The following is a 23218-nucleotide window of genomic DNA, read 5'->3' on the forward strand; positions in this document are numbered from 1 at the left end:
CAAGAGATTTTCTTTGAATATGAAGAAAACTTGAACCTCGTACCCGCTACCCCTGCACCCTGGAAGAGGGTACCGACAGCAGGGCAGGCAGCGAGCCAGCAGGCGGGGAGCAGGGGACAAGTGGGGAGCGATGTGGAAGAGGTGCATCGAATCTTCGCAGAAAGCGACCTTCCAGCTCACTGCTTCGTGAGCTGATGGCCATGCATGAGGAGGCCGAGGAACGTGCAGCCAAGGCTGCGAAGGAAAGCAGCGAGCTGCGAAAGCAGCCCATCGAGCTCCAAAAAGAGAGCAGTGAGGTGCAGAAGGGCATGCTCCAGGTGATGGAGGACTATTTGTGCTCGAAGGAGAATAAAGAATAATTGATTCTGTCCTGTCTGTAATAAGCAAGTCACTGCCACTAACGATATGCTGTTGACAATGCTTATGCAGAAATCTGTTTCAACTATTCTGGAATTCCTCAAAGTTGACATAGACAATGCAAGAACTTGTGTACAGTTACTAATGTACAAGTGGTTAAAAATGTTTCTGGCACACCGAAATCATCAGGCACCTAAATTTCCTCACTGCATATAGAACAGAAGCCATGAACTTAGGGGTGGATTATGGAGGCACACACTGCAGTTTGTGGCTGCATGTTTATACTGCTGAGCGATTAAGTTTTGCTGCAGTTTCCGTCGTCTGAATTTTTTGATGAGGTAGTTTGGTCATGCTTTTCGAAAAACAACTGCGTGCTTACAGACGAAGACTATGTCTATGTTCTGCCTCTGTCTTCGTCTTTTAAGCGCAGTTGTTTTTCCTACATGGAATGGAGGCGTACGACAGTTCCAGTTCAATCTGCGGAACGGTTGCAAAGATGCCACATATGAAAATGTGTAATGAACACACATGAACCAAAAGCATCTTAAAAGCGCATACCTGGTGGTTCAGGGAAGCTGATCACTCATGCTTAAAAATAGGGTTTTTGAGGTGAATCATGTTTAATAGCTAAGTGATTAACTAAATTCTAATAGTTAACTTTTAAACTATTACCAAAAGACACCTTATTGCAATTAGAGATTTGTAGCGGACCTTTAAGAATGCCCATATCAGTTTTTAGAAATTCGAAAATGCCATTACCCTCGGCGTTGTGGCACGACAGAATTTGGCTACATCGTGCTATAGTATTCTTGCGCGGCCTAGGTCTGTCGCTGAGCGCGGACAAATCGGTAGCCATAGCTTGCGTTTCGCGCTCGCGCGCGCGCCTTGCGCCACTTTCACTGGACGGGACTCCGATTGTTTGGCGTAAATCGGTGCGGTACCTTGGCCTGGACATCGACTGTCGCCTTTCCTTCCGCCCCGCGGCGACCAAGGCCTGTTTGCAGATTTAGAGGATCACCGCCGCCGTGCACAAGCTCACCGCTCGAGGCCAGGGCATCTCACAGCAAGCCGCGCTGCGACTGTACAACGCCGCAGCATTGGGAGAGGCACTCTACGCGTTGCCGCTCGTCTCGGTGCGCAAGCCGTGCTGGAGGAAACTGGAGCTCCAGCACCGCAAGTCCCTGCGCGTGTGCCTCGGCCTGCCAAAGAACTCCCAGTGCATCGCAACACTGGTCGAGGCAGGAGCGTGGCCTCTCCAGCTCCAAGCAGCGCGCAGGGCATTGCATCATATCGACCGTCTCCATCGCGCACCGGACGGCGGCTCGCTTCTGCAACGAATGCGCACGCACCCACGCTCACGAATGGGTGCGGCGCTACAGGAATACGAGCGCCTCACAGAAGCCGCCCCCCCCCCCTCCCCCATACGGCCCCTGCCCGCCCTGGCCTGCTGCCTCGGAGATACAGCGAGAAATCGTCGGCATCGCGGGAAAGCGGAGCGCACCCCTGTGCGCTGTGCAGCAGCTGACCAGAGCCGTCCTACACGAGGAGCTTCAGGACCATTTCCTCGTGTACACCGACGGCTCAGTGGTCCGCGACAGCCGCTCCCTCGCAGCGGCGGCTACCATATCCGCCCTGAGGTTGCACAGCCAGACACACACCACCTTCCTGGGCTCCTCCACCACGGCGGAGCTGATGGGTATCCAGCTGGGATTGGACCTGCTGCTCTCCATCGTCCCTTCGCCACCCAGGAGTGCTCTGCTGTGCGACTCCCGCGCCGCCCTCACCCGCCTGCAGTGCAACGGCCGTGGTACTCCATTAGTGCGCGACGTCCGCGCAAGCGTCTCGTGCTTAGCGCAGCAAGGATGCGTTGTGCGCTTACAGTGGGTGCCCGGCCACTGCGGCATCACCGGCAACGAGGAGGCCGACGAACTCGCGACCGCCGCACACCAGCTACCGCCACGAGACCTCCCCCTTGCGCTGGAGGATGTGCGAGCGGTCATTCACGAACATCTCCGACGGCAGCACCCCGACCAACGCATCGCCGGAGGTGAGTGCATCGCCAGCATCAACGGCTGCCGCGCTCTATCGCGGTCGCAACGCGCAATGATCCTCCGTGCGCGCATCGGCTGCGTGTGGCCCGGGGACCGACGGGTGCGTCACGGACTCGCGACGAGTGAAGTGTGTGATGGATGCGGCGCCAGTGAAGACACTGGAGCACCTGCTCCTTCGCTGTACCGCGTTCGCTGATGCTCGTTGCGATATGCTCGCGGCCTACAGAGAGCTGGGCCTACTCCCGGACTCGCTCAAGACACTACTGTGGCCGCAGGGCAGTGCGCGCACCCATGAGCGAACAATGGTGAGCCTCTGTGCATTTCTCGAACAGACGGGCTTGACGTCCCGTCTGTTCTGCGCCAGGTAGTGATGCAATGTGACGGAACGCTTCCCGTGCACTACCTCGGACGCTTAACAGCTGGGCGCCCCACCCCAGCTGTTGTGTGCAAAGTGTTGTGCGCGTGTGTTTTTTATTTTTCCTCATTGGCTGTACGCGCGCACGAACTGGACAACTTTATTTGGACTCTGTAAATAGTGTAAATATGACTACTCACTATGTCCTTTCTTGCTATCCCCTCACCTCTTTCGTTTCTCTTCTTCATACTGCCTTCTATCCTTTATTTCCGCTGCCCCAGCTCAGGTGCCGCCGATACAGTGATGGCAGATGCCGGGGTGAGAAAAAATCTTTTAAGTTCCTTTTTATTATATTTTTTATTATTGAACACTTACTACTACTATAATACATGCACTTTTGAACAGTATGTAGGCAAAGCAACCCCTCCAGTAGTCGTAACTAGTTGAAATAGACAAATTTTGTCGTGCCACAGCGGCGAGAGTAATGGCGTTTTTGAAATTCAAAAACTGATATGGATATTGTTAATGCCCGGCTACAAATCTCTAGTTGCAATCAAGTGCCTATTTGTAAAAGTTAAAAGCTAACTATTATAACTTAGTTAAGCACTTCGCTAGTTAAGATGATTCGCCTGTTTTTTGACGTCCGTCAACACACGTATTACTATGCTGAAAATTCCTTCTCGTTACCTCAAAAACCTTATTTTGAAAAATTGGTTATCACCTTCCCTGAAACATCCGGCATATGCACCGTTGGATAAATATTTTCAACATGTATGCCACAAAACACACTGAAATAAACTCGTGCACCAACACAGCAGTAAATGCAAGGCATTTCACTTTGAAGCAAGGTGCTTTGCCAGGGCATTTCTTACGGCCACCTCTGAAGGTTCCACTTGACTGCTTGTGCAGACGGGCTGTGGCCGTCGCCGGTCTTCTACATGCACCACATCCAGCGAGTTAGAGTCACAGCTGTCAGGAAGTTCTTCACATATGTTGTGAAGGACACAGCATGATAGAAGGACTTAGGGTACATTAACAATGTCACAATCCAGGCCCCTCAGTAGAATTCTGAAGCGTGCCTTGAGGCGCCCAAAGGCATTTTCCACCACACGTCTGGCACTGAAAAGGCGAAAATTCCTGTGCATCAGAACCGATAATGCCGGAATGTGGGTAGGGCTTCATTACAATCTTCTGCAGTGGGAAAGCTTGGTCGGCTAGGAAGAGAGGCCCAATGTGCACACCTTCAATTTCTCTCACTTCCCTCTTGAACAAATCGCCCGCGACACTTCAAAAACTGCTGCATCATGGTTTTGACTAGGAGACCCAGTGTTCGTGTACAAAAATTTGTACCGGTGTTCTGCGACAGCCAAAAGAATTCTGCTGTACCAACCGTTATGTTGTGGTAATCCACAGCGTGTTCCGAGGGTGGACAAACTTCAATGTCGCAGCCGTCAACAGCTCCTACGCCCTGCGGGAAGCCTGCGACTGCTGCAAACTGCCGGAGACCTTCGGCCAGCTCGTGCGTCCTCGGCATTTTTATATACCGAGGTTCCAGCACTTCCACCATCGCGTCGCAAAACTCTCTCACAATATTGTTTACTGATGAGCGGCTCACTCCGAACACATTTGCGACCGTTCTCTCTTCTGCTGAGGTGGCTAGGCGATATATGGCAATCGCCACACGTTTGCGCAGCGGTATCGCCTTGCGCATGTTCGTATCGCGCCGCTTCATGCACTCGCACATACCCACGATGTATCGAAATGTGTCCTGGTCATTGGAAAATTTTCTCTGAAGCCACTCTCCGGAAGGTGCGGGAGAGTTGTTTCATACCACGACGTTTCCCGGGGGTAAGTCCACACACTACGCTCACGCGAGCACAGCCTTGCAGCTAAGGCTTGCAGACGCCTGCACGTTCTCTCCGCTTGCTCTTGTTCAGCTTGCCGTTCTTCCAGCTCGTCGAGAATTGCGAGCTGCCGAAAAAGTCGCTGCTGCATTTCCGTCTGACAGGCTGCGAACATAGCCCAGAACCCGCCGCCTCTGTCCACAGCGTCCGGACGCGCTTGCTGTGAACCATCGCGATGTACTACTTCGCGCCGACGCACGGCGTCACGGCACTCACACTCAAACCACAATAAGAGATGATAGAAGATAATTTAAAATAACACTTAATCTAGCGAACAATTAAAATAGGAAAATAGTTGATAAAATGAAACGTGGAGCGCAGCAGGAAGACGGGCGGAGAGTCGCAGAGAGAGCCAAAACAGACATCGATTGACTTGGCCCTCGGGTTGCCTGCGGAGTCGACTGCACCCAATGTTGAAAGACTTTCTTAAGTTTCGTCTCAATTTCAATAACCTTGGGACCACAAATTTCACTGCACAGATGTAACCAAACTTCGTTCGAGGAAAACTTCCTACGTTTGTTTTAGGTAAGAGTTTGTGTACCACTGGCGTTAAATTAGCCGTGCAGATTTCTCTTCTGGAGCAACAACAAGACCGACACAACTGCGCACACCGAGAACAGGCTTCCGCGTGTACCACCGCCAGACTGCAGTTCACGATAACGAAAGTTAACTCCACCTAACCATGGTTGCGCTTAATCGCGGTTAAGCCGGCCGTGTAACTAGGGTATAAGTTAACACAGGTGTCATCTGGTTAAAATTACCGAGCTTTGCCTGGGCGGAGTGCGGGATCCAAATGAACGAAGGTCTGAAGATTGAACACAAACGGACCCCCATTTCCGAAGTCTCCTCACGTGTCGAACGCGGTCGCGGTGAGCAGGCGGACGTTATCTTCCCCAAATGCCCCGACCATATCGGGGGACCAGAGGGTCTCGTTTCCGGTGGCTCTTCAGCTTGCCGAGCATCGCAGCGGGCTGGAGGGCATCTTCTTCAACCATCGCGAACAGCTCTAAGCACAAAAGACCACTTTCCGCCCTTTTCCATGGCGTTGTGGCCTTGCGCGTCGGGTGTCATCTGAAGAACAGTTGTCGGCAGCACATGGGAAATATCAGCTGGCCAGAGAATATCACCTACCGCTGTCGAGGTTACCTCGACGGCATCCTCCTCGCCCTCGGGCTCGACACGTGATAGGGGCGTGTCCATAAGTTCGGGGCAATGAGTGTGTGCGCTCAAGTGAAAGTTTCAGGCCACTCCCACCCCGGCGAGGGCGTCCTCAACCTAGGGAATTTAGGGAAGAAGAACGCTATAAAACTCGTCCACGAGTGAGGTCGAAGCACATTTTTTGATCTTTACGCTTGTAAAAATGTGAATAAACACAGTCTTCTTTCGCTACCAACGAACTCCTTCACTCAGCGGCACTCCTGTCCTGGTTGGAACGGGCGTCGACTTGCCCGTGGTTCCGTCGAGCCGCGACCCCGAACCCCCACCTACAACAGGGGGCAGTCGCACCCCAAGCGTGAACTTTTACATAGAAAAACCATGCTCAACCCCAATTTATTGACCAAAAACGTCCAAGAAATACTTGGTTCAAACGGCACACTTGTGAACCAGTGCAGAAAGTGCAGCCAAATCAAGGAGACCTATGCATGTGCTTTGACGGAAACCAATGAAGGAAGGAAGGAAGGAAGGAAGGAAGGAAGGAAGGAAGGAAGGAAGGAAGGAAGGAAGGAAGGAAGGAAGGAAGGAAGGAAGGAAGGAAGGAAGGAAGGAAGGAAGGAAGGAAGGAAGGAAGGCCTCAGACGTTGCTGGCACATGCCCACTACGGGGGAGTGGCCAAGACACAGGCGGTTAATTGCTGGATACAGGAAAGTTTTTACGGGAAAAGGAGTGGTAATAGTATGTAGTCTGATAGATTGGAAGAGTCTGCTGTGCGACTCCCGCGCCGCCCTCAGCCGCCTGCAATCTAACGGCCGCGATACCCCACTAGTGCGGGAAATTCGCTCGCGCATCGAGCGCCTCGCGCAGAGAGGTTGTGCCGTGCGTGCACAGTGGGTGCCCGGTCACTGCGCCATCGCCGGCAACGAAGAAGCTGACGACCTCGCGACCGCTGCACACCAACTACCTGCCAGCGATCTGCCCCTTGCGCTGGAGGACGTGCGTGCGGCCATTCACGACCATCTCCGAAAGCAGCACCCCGACCCACGCATCGCGGGAGGTGAGCGCATCGACAGTGTCACCGGCTGTCGCGCACTTACACGGTCGCAACGTGCAATGATCCTCCGCGCGCGCATTGGCTGCGTGTGGCCCGGGGAACGACGGGTGCGTCACGGAATCGCGACGAGTGATGTGTGTGACGGATGCGGTGCAGTGGAAACACTAGAACATCTGCTCCTTCGCTGCTCCGCGTTCGCCGATGCTCGTCGCGATATGCTCGCGGCCTATAGGGCGCAGGGCATACTACTAGACTCCATCAAGACGCTATTGTGGCCGCAGGGCAGTGCGCGCACTCGTGAGCGAACTTTGGTGAGCCTCTGTGCATTCCTCGAACACACGGGCTTGACGTCCCGTCTGTTCTCCGTCAGGTAGTTACACGCAGTGACCGAACGCTCCGCGAGTTCTACCTTGAACGATTAATAACTGGACGCCCCACTCCAGTTGTAACCTACACAGTGCTGTGCGCGTGTGTGATTTAATTCCTCTTAAATGAACTAATCACGCGCACAACCTGGACACATTACTTATGATGTAAATAGTTTGTACATATTACTTCTCCCCCTATCCTCTATTCCTGTCCCCTCACCTCTTTCATTTCATCTCTCCATTCTGGCTGCTGTCCTTTATTTCCGCTGCCCCAGCTCAGGTGCTTCAGTATCGATGGCAGATGCCGGGGCTAGCAAAAATCTTTTCCTTCCTTTTTACTATTATTTTTAATAAAACCACTACCACCACCTAGATTGGAAGACGGAAGGACAGGGGTACTGTTAACTTGGAGATCGAGGACGGGACAATGGCTTAATGTGCATAATAGTATACAATGCCTGTAGTGTTTCAATTTCGTACTGACTGAGAGCGGGAAAAAGGAATTAGAATGGGAGTCGCTGCGTTTCTTGAAGAAAATTTTGCACAGCAGAGCGCACACTCCTGTCGCATCGTCCAAGCAAAGAAGCGCCAATGGAAAGAACAAACGCGGAGGACACAGGCAAGCCCAGTTGATAAAATGGAAATTGCAAAAGACGCTTCCTCAAATGAGAGAAGCGGCGGCAGAACAGCAGGAAGTGATCTGTTGTCTCAGGTTCGGCACAAAAAGGGCACAATGGGGAAGCCGCCAGACCAGATCTGTGAAGGTAGAAATTTAGAAGAGGAACCCGGCAACGCCAACGCGTGAAAGAGACCTCTAGTCTGCGCGAGCGCCAGTCTTTGCTACTGCAAGGATGCAGAAGATGGTGATATTCGGGAGATGATGTAAGAGCCGAGGCAGCAAATTCCTGAAATATTGTGTAGCTGCGAAACCTCACCGCAGCTGTATATGCACACGTTGGCAGGACAGCAACAATTGGGCAGCAGAGAGAGGCTCTTGCTGAGGAATCTGCAGCCTCATTTAAGTGAAAGCCCATATGACTTGGTACCCAACGCAACCTTACCTAATTTAGATGGAGCGGAATCAGGAACTTAAAGAGGCGTAATGCCCGAGACTCAGTGGGTGAGGATAATGAAGAGCAAATAGACAGAGAGTCTGTCATAACCACGACCTGGAAAACGGTAGTTTTTAATTTTCGTAAGGCTAAGATTACTGCTAATAATTCAGCCAGGAAAACTGGAGTGAAGTCAGGAGGACGGAGAGAAAAAGACCAATTCAGTGAAGGCGAAAAAATTCCCACACCTGCCTTTTCGCAATCCTGCTAGGCATCGGTAGCAATAAGAACATGAGAAGGAAAGGAGCTTAGGTGGTCCTGCAACAGACCCTGAAGAAGCGGGAAGGGCTGCAGCTTTGCATTTGATGGGAAAATGTCATCGAATTCAATCTGGACAGATGATGAGTTGTTATACATTTGGCGGACATCTGTGAAATGAATATTTATGGGATTAAGGAGGGACTGCACATAAGATAACTGCGGAGCATGAAAACGAGACCAGGCGGCACTAAAAAAGGCGGAAGGTTGACTAAGAAATATTATACTGGAAGCGTGAAGAGGTTGAGTCGCACAATTTTAAAAATGTTTGAACTGTTAAAAGGCGAAACCTAGCTGATAACGACTGGATTCGTGCCTCAACGGGCAGAACAGCATTGACGACATATTTTGGAAGCCCCAGACACAGGCGAAACGCCTCAAGCTACAACAGCACAAGAGGGCGAAGTTTATAGGCAGGAGCTCCTGAGAATAAAACACACCCGAACTCCAAAATTGGGCGGGCGTACATTTAATAAATCATCAGAAGTGTATGCCTTCTCATGCCTGATCTAGCACTACAAAGTCTGCGTAGGATGCCAATGGCCCGAACTCCTTTTGCAGAAAGTTGCTCAATGTGTGGCCGCCAGGATAGAGTAGAGTCATATATTACTCCGAGATACTTCAGCGTCTGACCTTGAGGTATTATGTTATTTCCATAGACCAGGCAGATATTTACAGGAACGGAAACCGGAAATACTAACAATGCGCATTTCTTCACATTGAGGGACCGATGAATTTTGCCTAACCAGTTGTCAAGAACATTGAGGTAATTTTGCAGGGTTCGATAAAGAGTGTGAATGTCACCTGCTGATACAAAAAAATGCAATATTGTTGGCGTACACATAAGCTTTCACATTTGGTATGCATGGAATTGAGCTTAAAAAATGTTAAAAAGAACAGGTGAGAGAACTGATCCTTGCGGTACACCTCTTGTCTGTGAAAATCTCCTTGAGGAAACACCATTTTGGCAGCAGTAAAATTCTCTAGTTTCCAAAAAAAACAGAAATCCAGGCTACAAAATAGCTTGGGAAGTTCCTGTAAATTTAGTAACAGAGTCGAGTGCTCAACGCTGACGTACGCTTTACTGACGTCCAAGGTGAAAGGTGACAAGCGCAGCAAACTGTTTTGTATTGCGAGATAATTTAATACGGCTCTCTAGGTCAGTATGAGCACACCAAATTGAACAACCTAGCCTGAAACCAATTTGACATGGATTCAAGAGAGCATTTTCCGAAATGAATGACATGACGCGGCTGAGAGCCGCCGCGGTGGCTGAATGGTTATGGCGCTCGGCTGCCGGCCCGAAAGACGCGGGTTCGATCCCGGCCGCGGCGGTCGAATTTCGATGGAGGCGAAATTCTAGAGGTCCGTGTGCTGTGCGATGTCAGTGCACGTAAAAGAACCCCAGGTGGTCGAAATTTCTGGAGCCCTTCACTACGGCGTCTCTCATAGCCTGAGTCGCTTCGGGACGTTAAACCCCATAAACCGAACCAAACCATGACGCGGCTGAGAAGGACCCTCTCCACCAATTTCACTACGTTCGATGTTAATGAAACTGGGCGTATGTTGTCTAAAGTTAAGCCCTCCTCTTGCTTTTAAAGCAATGGAACTATTTCGGCAAGACGCCACTCACAAGGTATCCATAGACCTTTAATAGAATGGTTAACTAGAGCCAACAGATCTGCAGGAGATTCATTGAACAAAATTTTGATCATAGATGAAGTGACCTTATCGGGGCCAGGAGCCGCTGGGGATAAGCGCAGAACAATTTGCGACAGCTCAGGCATAGAGACCTCAGTGAAATCACTTGAGGTGCATGTGAATATAGTAGGAGAAGGTAGAGCAGATGTAAAGCGAAGCTCTAGGCCACAGGCAATATCCTCTAATGCCTTTGCGATGTCAGCAGGGGACTGAACGAGGGATTCAATGTTGGCAGCCGGGGGAATCACCTTGTTGCGCCTCATGAAATTAAACAAAGCTCGTTTATTTCCTGATTGTAAACGTAAATCATAATGATTTGTATTATACTCCTCTTTCGCACGGGTGTCAGTGCGCTTAAATGTTGCTGCAACATACTTATAATCCAAGCAATTTTTTGGGCATTGATTGATGAGAAGTTTCTTCCAAGGTGTTTTCCGTCGTCTGTATGCACGCGTGCACTCAGCATTCCACCAATTGATCGTGATTGCACCCTTGGTTTTCTTAACCAAAAATTCAGACTTTTGCCTTGCATGGTCTAGTACTGAACATATATGTGGGGCCTTGCTTTCGGCACTTGTCTGAGCGCAAGGGTCTGAAGTAATTTGGAGGGCTGATTTTAGCGTGTCTTTAAAGCAACAGTAATTTATTAACGTGCGCTGATGTCGCCCAGGAAGAGTTAATTTACATGCAAACTTGAAACTAATCGGTAGATGATCACTGTTTGTTGCACAGTCAACAGGCGCTCAAGCCATAACAGAGACTCCTGGGGAGGAAAAAGTTAAATCCAAGGCAGAGCGGCATTGTCTCCGAAGAAACGTAGGTAATCCGGAATTGTTGCAGAGCAAGTTGTTGTCAGAAGCCCAATCAAAAAGTCTAGAACCGAAGCTGTCTGTTTTAAACCCCCACGTCACATGGTGCGACTTGAAGTATCCAATTAATAGAACCTAGCTGAGATCAGGCCGGCCGGTTTCACAGGGGGTGTCTTTCGACGTTGGCACCCGCGGCAAGACTTAACGTAGTGCTGGACAACTGTAGGAAGCCGGGACCAGTAATACTTCTGCCGTACCCGCGCCAACGTGCGAGAAACGCCGAGGTGGCCGGAAGAAAGGTCATCGTGGCATGCGTGCAGAACTTCGCCTAGAAGCACCATTGGGACCACGAGCAGGTACGGAGCGTCCGTAGGACCGTAGTTTCTCTTGTAGAGGATGCCACCCCGCAGGCAGATCGACGATAGCCCGCGTGTGAAGAAGCGGGGCGGCGACGAGGTGCGGCATTCGAGATACTCTATGAGGGGTCGTAGCTCGGCGTCATCGCGCTGTTGTTGAGCAAGGACGGACTTGGTTAAAGCGCCAAGAAAATCGGGATCGTCTTCCGTGTTAGCAATGGTGTACGGGAGAGGAGCACGGGACAGGCCGTCTGCGTCGCCGTGTTTGTTGCCAGACTTGTACACGATGGTAACATCGAATTCTTTCAAGCGGAGACTACAACGCGCCAGCCTCCCCGATGGGGCTTTAAGGTTCGCGAGCCAACAAAACGAGTGGTGATCGCTCATGACTCGAAATGAGCGACCATGCAAGTATGGGCGAAATTTCGTTACCGCACAAACGACAGCAAGGCGCCCCTTTTCCGTGGTAGAATAATTCGCTTCAGATCACGACAGAGTGCGGCTTGCAGAAGTAATCACGCGCTCAACACCATCTTGCCACTGAACGAGGACGGCACCCAGACCAACGTTGCTAGCATCTGTGTGTAGTTTCGTGTCCGCCTCCTCGTCGAAGTGGCCAAGAATGGGCGTAGTTTGGAGGCGGTTCTTGAATTCGTCGAAGGCCGTCTGCTGTTCTTGGGCCCAGATGAAAGGTTGGTCGTCCTTTGTCAATCGAGTTAGAGTCTCGGCTAGTCGGGTGAAGTCTCGCACAAAACATCCGTAATAGGCGCAGAGACCCAAAAATGGCGCACAGCACGCTTATCAGGGGGGGTCGGAAAAGCAGAGACGGCAGCCATCTTGTCAGGGTCAGGGCTAACTCCTTCAGCGCTCACGACATGGCCCAGAAACTTCAGCCGTTGGAACGCAAAGGGGCGTTTCTCTGGTTTGAGCGAGAGGCCGGCCGATCGTATAGCCTCCAGTACTGCACTCAAGCGCTTGAGGTGCTCGTCGTAGGTGGCAGAAAAAATGACATCATCAAGGTAGACGAGGCAGGACTGCCATTTGAGGCCAACGAGGACAGTGTCTATCATTCTTTGAGAAAGGCGGCACGAGTGGAACACAAGACGAAGGGGAGCACCTTGAACTCGTACAACCCGTCAAGAGTAACGAACGCTGTCTTCTCGCGGTCCCGTTCATCTACCTCAATCTGCCAGTACCCACTGCGGAGGTCAAGAGAAGAAAACTAGCGGGCATGACGCAGCCGGTCGAAAGAGTCATCGATTCGAGGTAACGGGTAAACGTCCTTTTTGGTAATTTTGTTAAGTCTTCGATAGTCGACACAAAATCTCAGTGCCCCGTCCTTCTTGGCAAACAGCACAGCGGGCGAAACCCATGGACTTGTAGACGGTTGTATGACATCATCCCGGAGCATTTCGTCTACCTGCAGTCGTATCGCCTCACGTTCTCTCGCCAAAACTCGATTGGGGTGTCGACGAATAGGCCGGTTACTGTCATCAACTATGATGCGATGTTTCGCTATGGACGTCTGCCTGACCTTAGAGGTGGTCGCAAAGCAGCCACGAAAAGAGTCAAGGATGGTTTGCAAGCGGCGATGCTGATCAGTGTTCAAAGCAGGGTTCACGTCAGCCTTAACTGTTCGACTAGGTCCTCCTGGAGGGGTGTCCCTGGACGTTGACAACGCGCAGTGGGTGGCGGGCTCGCTAATTTCATCGAAATAGACGATGGCTATATTTTTCGCCAAGTGGCGGTATTCGGCGCTAAAGTTCGTAACTATAAGCTCAGTTCGCTGGTTCTGCACGACAACGACACCCCGTGCGATGCAGACTTGTTGGCTCAGCAGTAAAGACAAGTTTGCTTCTGCGATGCCATTGGACGCGCGGGGATTGTCGCAGCCCACCGTAACAAATAAGCTGGCACGCGGTGGTAGAGTGACGTGGTCGTTGGACACTCGAAAAATAAGTCTTCCTGGCGCACTGTCGTCGGCTACGGTGCATGGGGCGGAGAATGTCACCATCAGTTCGCGGAGGTCGATGACAGCCCCATTTTCGCAAAGACCGAGGATCAGGTCCTTGAAGCACTCAGCCAGCACAACGAAACAACCAGAGAAGATGATACCGCGAATCTCAATCCTAGTGGTGCCGGCACCGAGCGGCATCACCACCTGACCACCAGCGGTCCGAATTTGTGTTCTGTGCCAGGGTGTCAGCACTTTTAGCAAGAGGGTAGCAAGACCACGACTAATAACTGAGAAATATGCACCGGTACCGACGAGGGCAGTCACCTGGTGGTTGTCAGCGAGGACCGGTATTTCAGCTGAAACAACCTCATTTTCTGGAACGCGCGTAGTGGAATGTTCCGGAGTGGAGGGTCGAGGTGTTCGTAGAAATCGGGCGTCGAGCAGAGGCTGTTCTGTGTGTCGGAAGGCGGTCAGAGCAGGTGGAAGATCGGGTTGAAGGGTCAAGTCGGCGAGCGGAGGATCTTGTTCGAATTGCGGAGCAAAGGCGGCCCTACCCCCAGAGGTCGCCGTTGTCAGTTTTCCCGGTGTGGACTACGGGACTCTCGGATGGACGGCTGGCGACCTGGCAAAGAGAACTGACGGGGCGACGGCGACCTGGACGGGCGCTGTGGCGAAGGCGCAGGAGGGACGCTGGCCGACAGGTACTGCTCGATGTCACTGGGGTCGTTCACCATAGCGTGGCCGGGGTGCGTCTGGTGAAAACCCTCGAAGGCCCATCCGACGATACGGGCAGTGGCGCAATATGTGGCCGCCTTCACAGCAGTGGAAGCACAATGGCCGGTTGTTCGATGTGCGCCACGCGTGTGCTTTGCTGAGGGGTGGTCGTGCGTCGGAGAGGGCAGGCGAAGTCGAAAAATGTTGATGCGGTGCAGAAGGAGCAGGGCAGCAAAATGCCGGTGGTGCTGGCGCACTGCGCAACGCTTACTGTACGTCATGACATACGGCTCAGGCAGCGGCTGGGGACAGGCCATTGGCTGCACCGTTCGACGGACTTCGTCGCGAATGTCATCCGAGATGGCTCCGACACCCGGGTGTTGCTTGACAGGGCGAAGCTTCTGTAGCTCCTCACGCAAAATGCTCCTAACGAGCTCACGGAGGGCCTCACTCTCGGTTCTGAGGAGCGACATGTTGGCCTTCATAGCAGTTATATTCGCCGGACGGCCTTGATGCGCGAACCTCTTCTGCAAGGCGCGCTTCATGCTCGTCACCTCCCGAGCAGAGTGAAGCACTCTGCTAGGAGGGTCGCGCACAAGTCCTACGAAAAGCTCCTCTTTCACTCCTCGCATAAGATGACGCACCTCCTTCGTTTCAGACATGGTAGGATCTGCGCGGTTGAAGAGCTGCGTCATGTCTTCTACAAACATGGCGACGCTCTCATTTGGCCGCTGCTCTCGAGACTGCAGGGCAACTTCATCTCGCTCCTTCCGTTCGTTGCTGCCGAAGGTGTCGAGCAACTGTTACCGGAAGTCTCACCAGGTGGAGATAGCGGACTCGTGGTTTTCAAACCATGTCTTGGCGGAGTCTTCCAGGGCAAAATAGACATTGCGTAGCTTTTGGTCTTCGCCCCACAGGTTAAACTCAGCGACTCGGTCGTAGCTGACCAACCAGTCTTCCACGTCTTAAAACTTGTCGCCATGAAACGACGCGGGAGTGCGAGGCGCATGAAGAAGCAGCAGTGGGGAACTGACGGCATTCCAGGCGGTCTGACTTGTCGCAGTGGACGTCATTGTGCGGGGTCGTGCCGTCAGGGGTCGGAACTCAGGATTTAAGCCTCGTAAGAACGGCTTGCCTAGTGGACAGCTGTCGTGCCCACGGGGTGTAGCTGGGCGTCGTAGGAGGCTCCCGGGAGCTCTTCGTGCATTGGGAAATTACCCAGAACCTGCACCAAAATGTCACCGAAAGCCGGCAGTAAGGCCAGAAGGGCACACCAGGACTAGCCAGGCAGTCACACTCAGCGGACGAACGCACGAGCCGGGGAAGACAAAGACCAGCGGGTGCTGTCCCACAGCATGGCTGCGCCAGTAAATGGCTAACACTGTGGCAATATTTAATTTGTGGCATGTACTGCCACCAGATATTGTTACTAAATGTTTTAACGTTGCAAGACTTTTTGAATGCTGCGGGCTGAATCAAATATTACTTCATTTTTGAGAGTGGTAGAGAGGGGAACCCGAGCAACAGCATGACGAACTTGAATTTACCGGAAACTAAGCGAAAGATGTAGCATCAGAAGATATGGAACAATATAGTTGAAAAAATTGAGCAGAAAACTGTCACTTTCATTTAAAGGGGGCGCTGAAACACCTTCCGAAGAGAGCACATCAACTCGCTCAATCATTACATTGTGTTGTCATGAAAACTTGAGTCCGATAATACACTTCACGCTTCAGACGACCCACAATCACGCGCGAAAGTTTGCGAGCCCTTCCCGGCGATTTTGTCTTGCTCGCACCCTCTTCCCTCACACGCGCCTGCGTATACAACTTCAGCGGTGCCTATAGGTTAGATTCTTTCCGATGTCAGGCAGCTACCTTGGCCGCGGCCAATTAGCCGCGTAGCTCCGGTGGGTCAGGACGCTCAGCTCCCGGAGGTGGGGCCGGCGGAGGAGCGCCGACGTTGAAGCGTGCAAAAAGTGACGAAAGGAGAAGGAAAGGCGCGAAGACCCTGAAATTCATACTTTGACTACAGATAACTCAGCTTCTACAAAGGGCATGAAAAAAAATTCTACTGGACAATATTCGTGAAGCGGCGTTCTTGGACTTCTCAGTCATACCGCAGCTTTATTAGAACCCCTTTCAGAGCCCCTTTAAGGGGCGCCTCCGGCCTAAATCACAAAAATAAGAGGCGCTGCCCTAAGTCGTGTCTATTCAGGGGCGAACTTAAAGAGGGGCTGTCATTTCACCCCCCCCCCCCTCCCCCGCCACTAAATCGAGAAATTTTTGCTTCGGAAAACCATGCTGTACCAATTGTTTCAACCAAAAGAAGTCCAAGAAGCATATGGCGCTCATATGGGACCTCCCCCCCCTTCCCCAGCTGCTCCCTCCAAGAGTTCTCCATGAATCCGCCTCTAAGCGTATGTTGCCTGTGTATTCGTCCATATAAGTAGCGCTATTTAATTTCAAGAAAAGAAAAATAATCTGCCAGACTGGGAGCCAAAACAAGAAACATAAAACACTCTGCGCCTGCCTTCGCTTTCAGATGGCACGGTTTCAATCTGGCGACGCTGACCCCCGCCCGAAACAGCGTTCCTGGCACCCTTGTATTTGAGCGCGCGTGCTTGTTGTGAGCGGGAAATGACAACTGCATGCAAACTCTGGTGCTCGGAAACATGGCAGGGAGGGAAATCAGATTTGTACCAGGGTATGTAACATACCAACAATTCTGGAAAAACATTTTTAAATAGGAAAGGGTTAATTACCGCAGTTTTATTGATTTCTTTTAAGATTTCACAATGACAGTCAACATATCCGCAGACCTCCCGTCAGCAAGTTTGCATTTTTTTGCTGATAACGTTTTTGTCATCGTCAAAAGCGTTCCCAATTGGTTTTCTTTGGCAGTCTTAACTGCTTGATGCGAGCGATGAAAAACTTCAAAACAAAAATTTACCTACAAATCGTAAGAATGGCCCATTACCTTCAATTTTTCTGTGATAGCTAGTTCCTTACAATTTTCCAATATTTAAAACTTTTGGGCCCAGAACGTTGGGTACAAGCATATCACTTTTTATATCAAAAGGCATGCTGTGGCGATTAAAAGCAAAAACATTGTCGCACGAACCAAGCAGAAGCGCCACACTTGCAGGGCATCTGACGGGTCAATGCCGCGAGGTCTGAGCGCTTAGTTAAGGTTGTAGGAACGATACGATTTTAAAATCTTCGACACGCTGAGAAAGGTGAAAATATTTCGTGCTCAGAGGAGTTCGCGAGGAAGAGTGGCGGAAGCATAGTACAAAAACAATAACCAGAAAAAACGCGAATACAGAAGACCCTACTGCAGAATGCAGCCAAATCTCTCCACGCCGATTCACATGACTACTGTGTGGCATGACTACAGGAAGAGCCCAAAGCTGGATGCCGTATTTCGAGGCAGGACCAAATATTCTGGTCCCACACAAGCAGAGTAGGGCACCGGTTTTTTCTACACCTTTTTCAGAAATTGACACAGAGAAAGATGAAGGCAGCTCATTCCACTTTCGCGCACCTCGCGGAACACGTGCCCTCAATTGCTTTCGGCGTAATCTCGGCGCAACCTTCCGCAAGCTCAAGCTAGAGGCCTACGCACAGGTGGAGCATCGCTGGACTCCTAGACGCCACAATCGTGAGTCCTGATACGATGAAGAAGCACCGGCCCACGTCCGTGCTACAACACCCGCGGCTATTCTGTGACCCGAGTCTTGTGAAGTATTCGCAGCATCTGGAAAGGAAATGCCTAGTTGCCTACGACGACTCGTGCGCTTCCTGCATGGAGGCAGCTGGCGTACCAGTGTTGTTAGATGCACCAGACAACATTCTGCTCTTCGTCAAGGCCGCGGAGCGCTGCAATAATTTTCCTCCTAAGAATCGCGCCACATGTCGCCTGTCCAAGCACAAAGAGCCTGTTCCTGATAACCAAGAAGAGCAAGCTGCGCAACTGGTCAAAGCCACCGTACACATCGGGCACTATGCCACGGTTGTCCGCACCCGGGGAGTTCTGGTTCCCGCACCACACGGACCCCACTGTAATGTCGGTACACGTGACAACCCTGAGCTGCCGATATTTCTTGGCGCTACCGCTTGCCTCTTCCATCTTGCGATGGACCTCGTTTGCGAAGCCCATCGTGCATTTAGGACAAAAGGCTTCGTCATTATCGAAGATACAAAACAATTCGACGTCCTGCTGGAAGATGTCTAGGTTGTTCACGAAGTCTTCAGTCTCACTGCAAACCTTGGTGTTGGTAGGACTTTTGAGCTTACTCTAACTGCCATGAAAGTCGCGGAACGTGCAGATCTCACGAAGGTCCTCCGACATCTGTTTCATGCTGCTGTTCGTGTTTACCGACGCGCGATCGACCCCCTAGTGATGATGCGCCCAAAGACAAGAAAGACCTTCACGTGCTGCTGACCAAGGCTGACGCCTTCTTACCGGAGACCCTGCGACCAACGCACCCGCTGCGCTTTTGCCACCTGCAGGCCTCCGTGGGGCCATAGAAGACAAGGAAGATTTTGTGCATCGCCTGGAGAAGGATCGCGCCACAGTGGCCGGCCGTTGGTGATGGTCAGCTGGACGTCGGAGGCGGGGCGAGGCGGCTGCATCAGGTCGTTGAGTTGCAGCCAGCGCTGCGTATTCGTTTTCGCGCCTTGTCGACCACCGATGCGAACTTGGGGAGTGGAGAAGTGTTTAACCCTTTAGGAAAGACACAGGGGCCATCCGCAATTTAACTCTCTCTGCTCATCCAAGGTAATGGACTTCCCCTGCAGCAAACTATTACACTGCTTAATTTTCGCATGTAAAAAAATACTTTGGTTTTGGCTTGAATAAGCAATGGTGCAATTATTAATATGTGAGTGAAATTTCGCGCCAAGGATCTTTCGCTCGACTTTCGCTATGCTAACTTTGTGTTCTCTGAAGTAGCCGCATGTCGGCTGATTTAAAAAAATCAATGCGGCCACTCGGTTTTGTGTTGTATCCTGTGGTTCCATGCAATGATTTTGCCTCTGGTAAACTTTGAGACGCACGTTTTGAGTCCTGACTGTTGCCGAATAAAATGGAATCCGGTTCTAGATTTGTCAAATATAGAAACGCATCGACGGATGCGTGGAAGCTTGAAGTTCAATACATAGCTTTGTCGTCGGCAAATTAGTAATATGCTTTCCATACAAAACAACACAATCTTTGCTTGGGAAAGCCACACTGCATTTACTTGTGCGCCCTCGAAAGACGGGCGAAAAATCTGCTGCTTGATCTTGGCCATTCGCAGTTTCTTTTTGCTGTAGTGGGTTGACAGCTGTGGCACCGGAGAAGAGCAACGTAGTGCAGCGTCAAATCGATCAACGCGAACGAACTCTACGGAGCTGCAATTACTCGCTGCCCACCGCGGTCGTGTGATAAAAATATGGCTGCTACGGTGAGGGCTTTCGCTGCAAGGAAAGCGTTACGATAAAAACGAGCCCAGAAAATCCCAGCAGACGATTCTAGTTTGCGCGGCTACCACCGCGTTCTGCACGAAGCTGAAGATCGAAAATCTGCGCGGAAATTTTGAATGCTTGGCGAACTCCATTGATTTCTAAAGGCCGTGAGAATATGCGGGGCGAGCGCAGCAGGTATTTATTAATTCAGGTTCTGCAGCGCGCAGAAAGAGTAAGCCATCAGTATCAGCATCTTCGCGCACTATCTCACCGCCCACTCTTAAGTTTCCTTTCAATAATAAATGAAAATATTCCCACGGAGATGGCCCTAACTGGTGACGCCGGTGAGCACGGGAAGCACGCGAGGTATGAAGCTATGAAAAACGCCTGAAAGAAGTGGACGATAAAATGTTGGCAACTAAGGCATTTAAGCACTTCTGTAGAAATATATCGATTTACAGTGACGTAAAACGACGAGACAACTAACCAGTAATATGTAGGAAACCAGGACGGAGAAATAAAGAGCTTTAACCGATACGTGAAAAGCACTGAGTGTAAGAACTAGGTTAATTCACTGGGGAAAAATTCAGACTAGACCTCCGTATAAAATGGAAAAAGCAAATAAGTAAAGAATCATTCTATGATAACGCTAGAGGCTACGCCCCACTCTTTGAAGCGAGATCAGGGTGTCTTAGAACGAGAAGCTACAAAAAGAAATTTAACAAGCTGACACATGTATAGTAACTCCCTAGAAAGAATCGAACATGTTTTAGTAGAATGTGCAGTATCCACCCCGATGTCCACAAAGGGACAGTCACTCTCCCTGAGGGCCTACGATTTAGAGATAAGACAAATAATTTGAATGTTTCTGCAGGTCGCATTAGCAAAACGCGATTAAATATGAGACTAAAAGAAGGGCGGTAACGCAAGGGTGCAAAACAAATCTTGAGTAGAGACAGGTGACTAGAACTTTCATGATTTAGTCATCGCATGACTGGTTTACGCTACCGCAGTGAAGGCCGTTCCGCTGATCTACCCTTCATGAATATCTGATCGGTCCAGCAACATTCAGCGCACTCTATTGCTCCTGAATAAATAAAATGTGATCTCTGTTGTCGCATCACAGCAATACACTTCCATCCCTAAATAACCTGTTTTCGCAGTGCCACGTGGTGCTCAGCGCTTCCTGTCGGCGTTGTGTGCCGGAGCTCTCTACTATCACTGATATAGAAAGTTTTAGCACCGTCGTGCGGTAAATATGCTAACTACGGTAATTACGATCATACGGCGAACGCGGCTAAGCAAGCACTGTAACCGTAGCAACGGCAACGTAATACGTGTTGCCATATTTGCCGTACTGGCCCTATACGGCTGTAATAAAACTCCAATGTCGGGTTGCTGAAGGCCTATAGAGCTAGCCGTTAATGTGGAGCTGTCTCACCGAGGTATTAACAAACTACATAACCATAAACATGCACTGCATCCTTTAAGTGTTATCATATCAAGCTATTACCTCTCGTTAAAAGCGAATATCCGTCTTCTGAGGCAGCTTGAACAAGTCGCATTGCGAAGAGAAAAATTCCCTCGCCTGATTGTCAGCACAAACGATGAAAGACGAAAGAGGGACGCAGAGCACTTGGCGTCTGCCTTCGCTTTCAGTGGGTTACGATACAGTACATCGATGTTCACATTCCAAGGACGGCGCATATATACATACCTCTCCGCAGTGCGAGGGCTACGTTTAAGCGACCGGCGTTCGATGGTATGTATATACGTCACGCAACTGGGGAACTTAGCTCGCCGTTCCATCTCCGCGAGTGTGTGGGCCACTGCATCTGAGAGGGACAAGCCAAGTGTGCGCTGGGGTCACGGGAACCCGCAGGAGAAGGGAAGCAAGAGTCGCAGGTTGTCGCACAAACCAGGAAGAGCGCCACTCTTCCCGGGCATGTGACGCGTCCTATCCCCGAGAACGGCGTGAACAAGTGTACATTGGCTGTGTTGTGTAATTTCACCGACTCTCAGAGTAAGGCTCCAGTACTCAGAATTGAGAGGAAGATGTGTGAAGAGATTTACTGGTCACTGAACAAGGTCAAACACAAATAATATTGTTTCGGGAGCGCTATATACGGCCCCCTTGTTCACATTGAGCAACCAGCTGGACGTCCCGGGCTTTTTATAGCGGTTAGTGTCGTTCTTGGACATTTCGCGTGGATAGGGTGCAATGTGGATGATTAGTGATTAGTCTGGATGATTAGTGATTCGAGATTTCGGCGGGCTGATGCATTCTTTTCCTTTGTCAATATATCTGCTTCAACCCAGTTAATTTCAAGGCCAGTCTCTTGCGCATGCTCCACGATGGCATTCGTTGCCACTTTTCCTTTTCGTACATCGTACTGATGTTCTTTCAAGCGTCTCGTGAAACCTTTTGTTTCGCCTATGTAAACTGATGAACAGTCGGCGCAGGCAATTTTGTAAACCATGCCGGGAAACTTGACACGAGGGAGCTGGTCTTTCACGTTTGCAAGCTCATTTCTTATCTTGCTTGTTGGGGCATGTGCAACATGGACGCCGTGCTTGCGGAACATCCGTGCCAGCGCCTCGCTGATCCTTGATACATACGGGATAGGGTCTCGTGTCGGTTTCGGTGCGTTAGCACATTCGTCTTCCCCGGCAGTAGGCTTTTTCGGTGGAGCCACTCTGCGTGTTCGGAATGAAGGAAAGCGGGTAGCCGTTTCTTTTCAGGTCGTTTTCCACTGTCTTCAACCCCCACGCCACACTCTCCCATATCCTTTTCGGCTGCCCTGCTGACCCTCCCCCGCGGGGACAGCACGCCATCTCGAGCTGGGAGGACTGGGAGGACCTGCTTATGTCTGCAGACCCGACATCGCAGCTTGCTGCGGTGACTCGGGCTGCCGCCGTCATGTCCCGGCATGACCTACTTGATGCAGTGCGGGACAGCGCAGTGGCCCAGGGACCCACCTGGGTCTAAAACTGACTTGCTCAATAAAGTTTTTCTGTCTGTCTGTCGTGGTTTAGGGCGGCATCTTCACTGCATACTTGCCTGGCGCGGTTGATTAGAGATGGAGCCACTGACCGCTAATGACTGATAGGGTGCACTGAATTGAAATATACGTACCTTCCAGAGTGCGTCGGTTTCCGGTAGACGCGAAAACTCAGACCTGTCGGAGTACGGGTTACCATGGTGTAGAGGAACGGAAGGCAGCTGTCGTTCTCTTCCTCAACAGCAAAAGTTGATCTAGGGCTCAATGGCGTTGAGATGATCCAGGAAAGTGCGGGTGTGCTTTCGGTCTGTGACGCAAAAGAAGTCGCCCACATACCTCAGAAATACTTTTGGTCGCGGTTGGAAGGTGGCCAAAGATTTGCTTTCGATGGCTTCCTAAGCGATGTTAGCCACTGTGACTGATATGGCTGCCCCCATTGCTGTGCCAAAGATCGGTGTGCATAGCACTTCGCTGCTCCTGGAAATGCGCCCCATCGGGTCATCACTGATTCTGGAGGCAAGGCACTGTTTGTAGCAGAAGCGAAGAGCTAGCGCCGCTTGAGGGATTGCGGCAGCCCTTTTTTTACATTTGCCCGCAAACAGATTAATCGTAAAG

The 23218-nt window shown here is 51.0% G+C and overlaps 1 pseudogene across 1 annotated transcript in view; it reads left to right on the forward strand.

Annotated features, from left to right (window-relative positions):
- Positions 1 to 200: 200 nt before the first annotated feature.
- Positions 201 to 23218, forward strand: part of LOC144110781 (protein O-mannosyl-transferase Tmtc3-like) — a 242636-nt pseudogene continuing 219618 nt past the window's right edge. Inside the window, exon 1 of the transcript XR_013309927.1 lies at positions 201 to 317. The product of XR_013309927.1 is annotated as a protein O-mannosyl-transferase Tmtc3-like (transcript). The remainder of the gene's footprint in view (positions 318 to 23218) is intronic.

Source organism: Amblyomma americanum, chromosome 1, assembly GCF_052857255.1.
Source record: "Amblyomma americanum isolate KBUSLIRL-KWMA chromosome 1, ASM5285725v1, whole genome shotgun sequence".
NCBI lineage: Eukaryota > Metazoa > Arthropoda > Arachnida > Ixodida > Ixodidae > Amblyomma > Amblyomma americanum.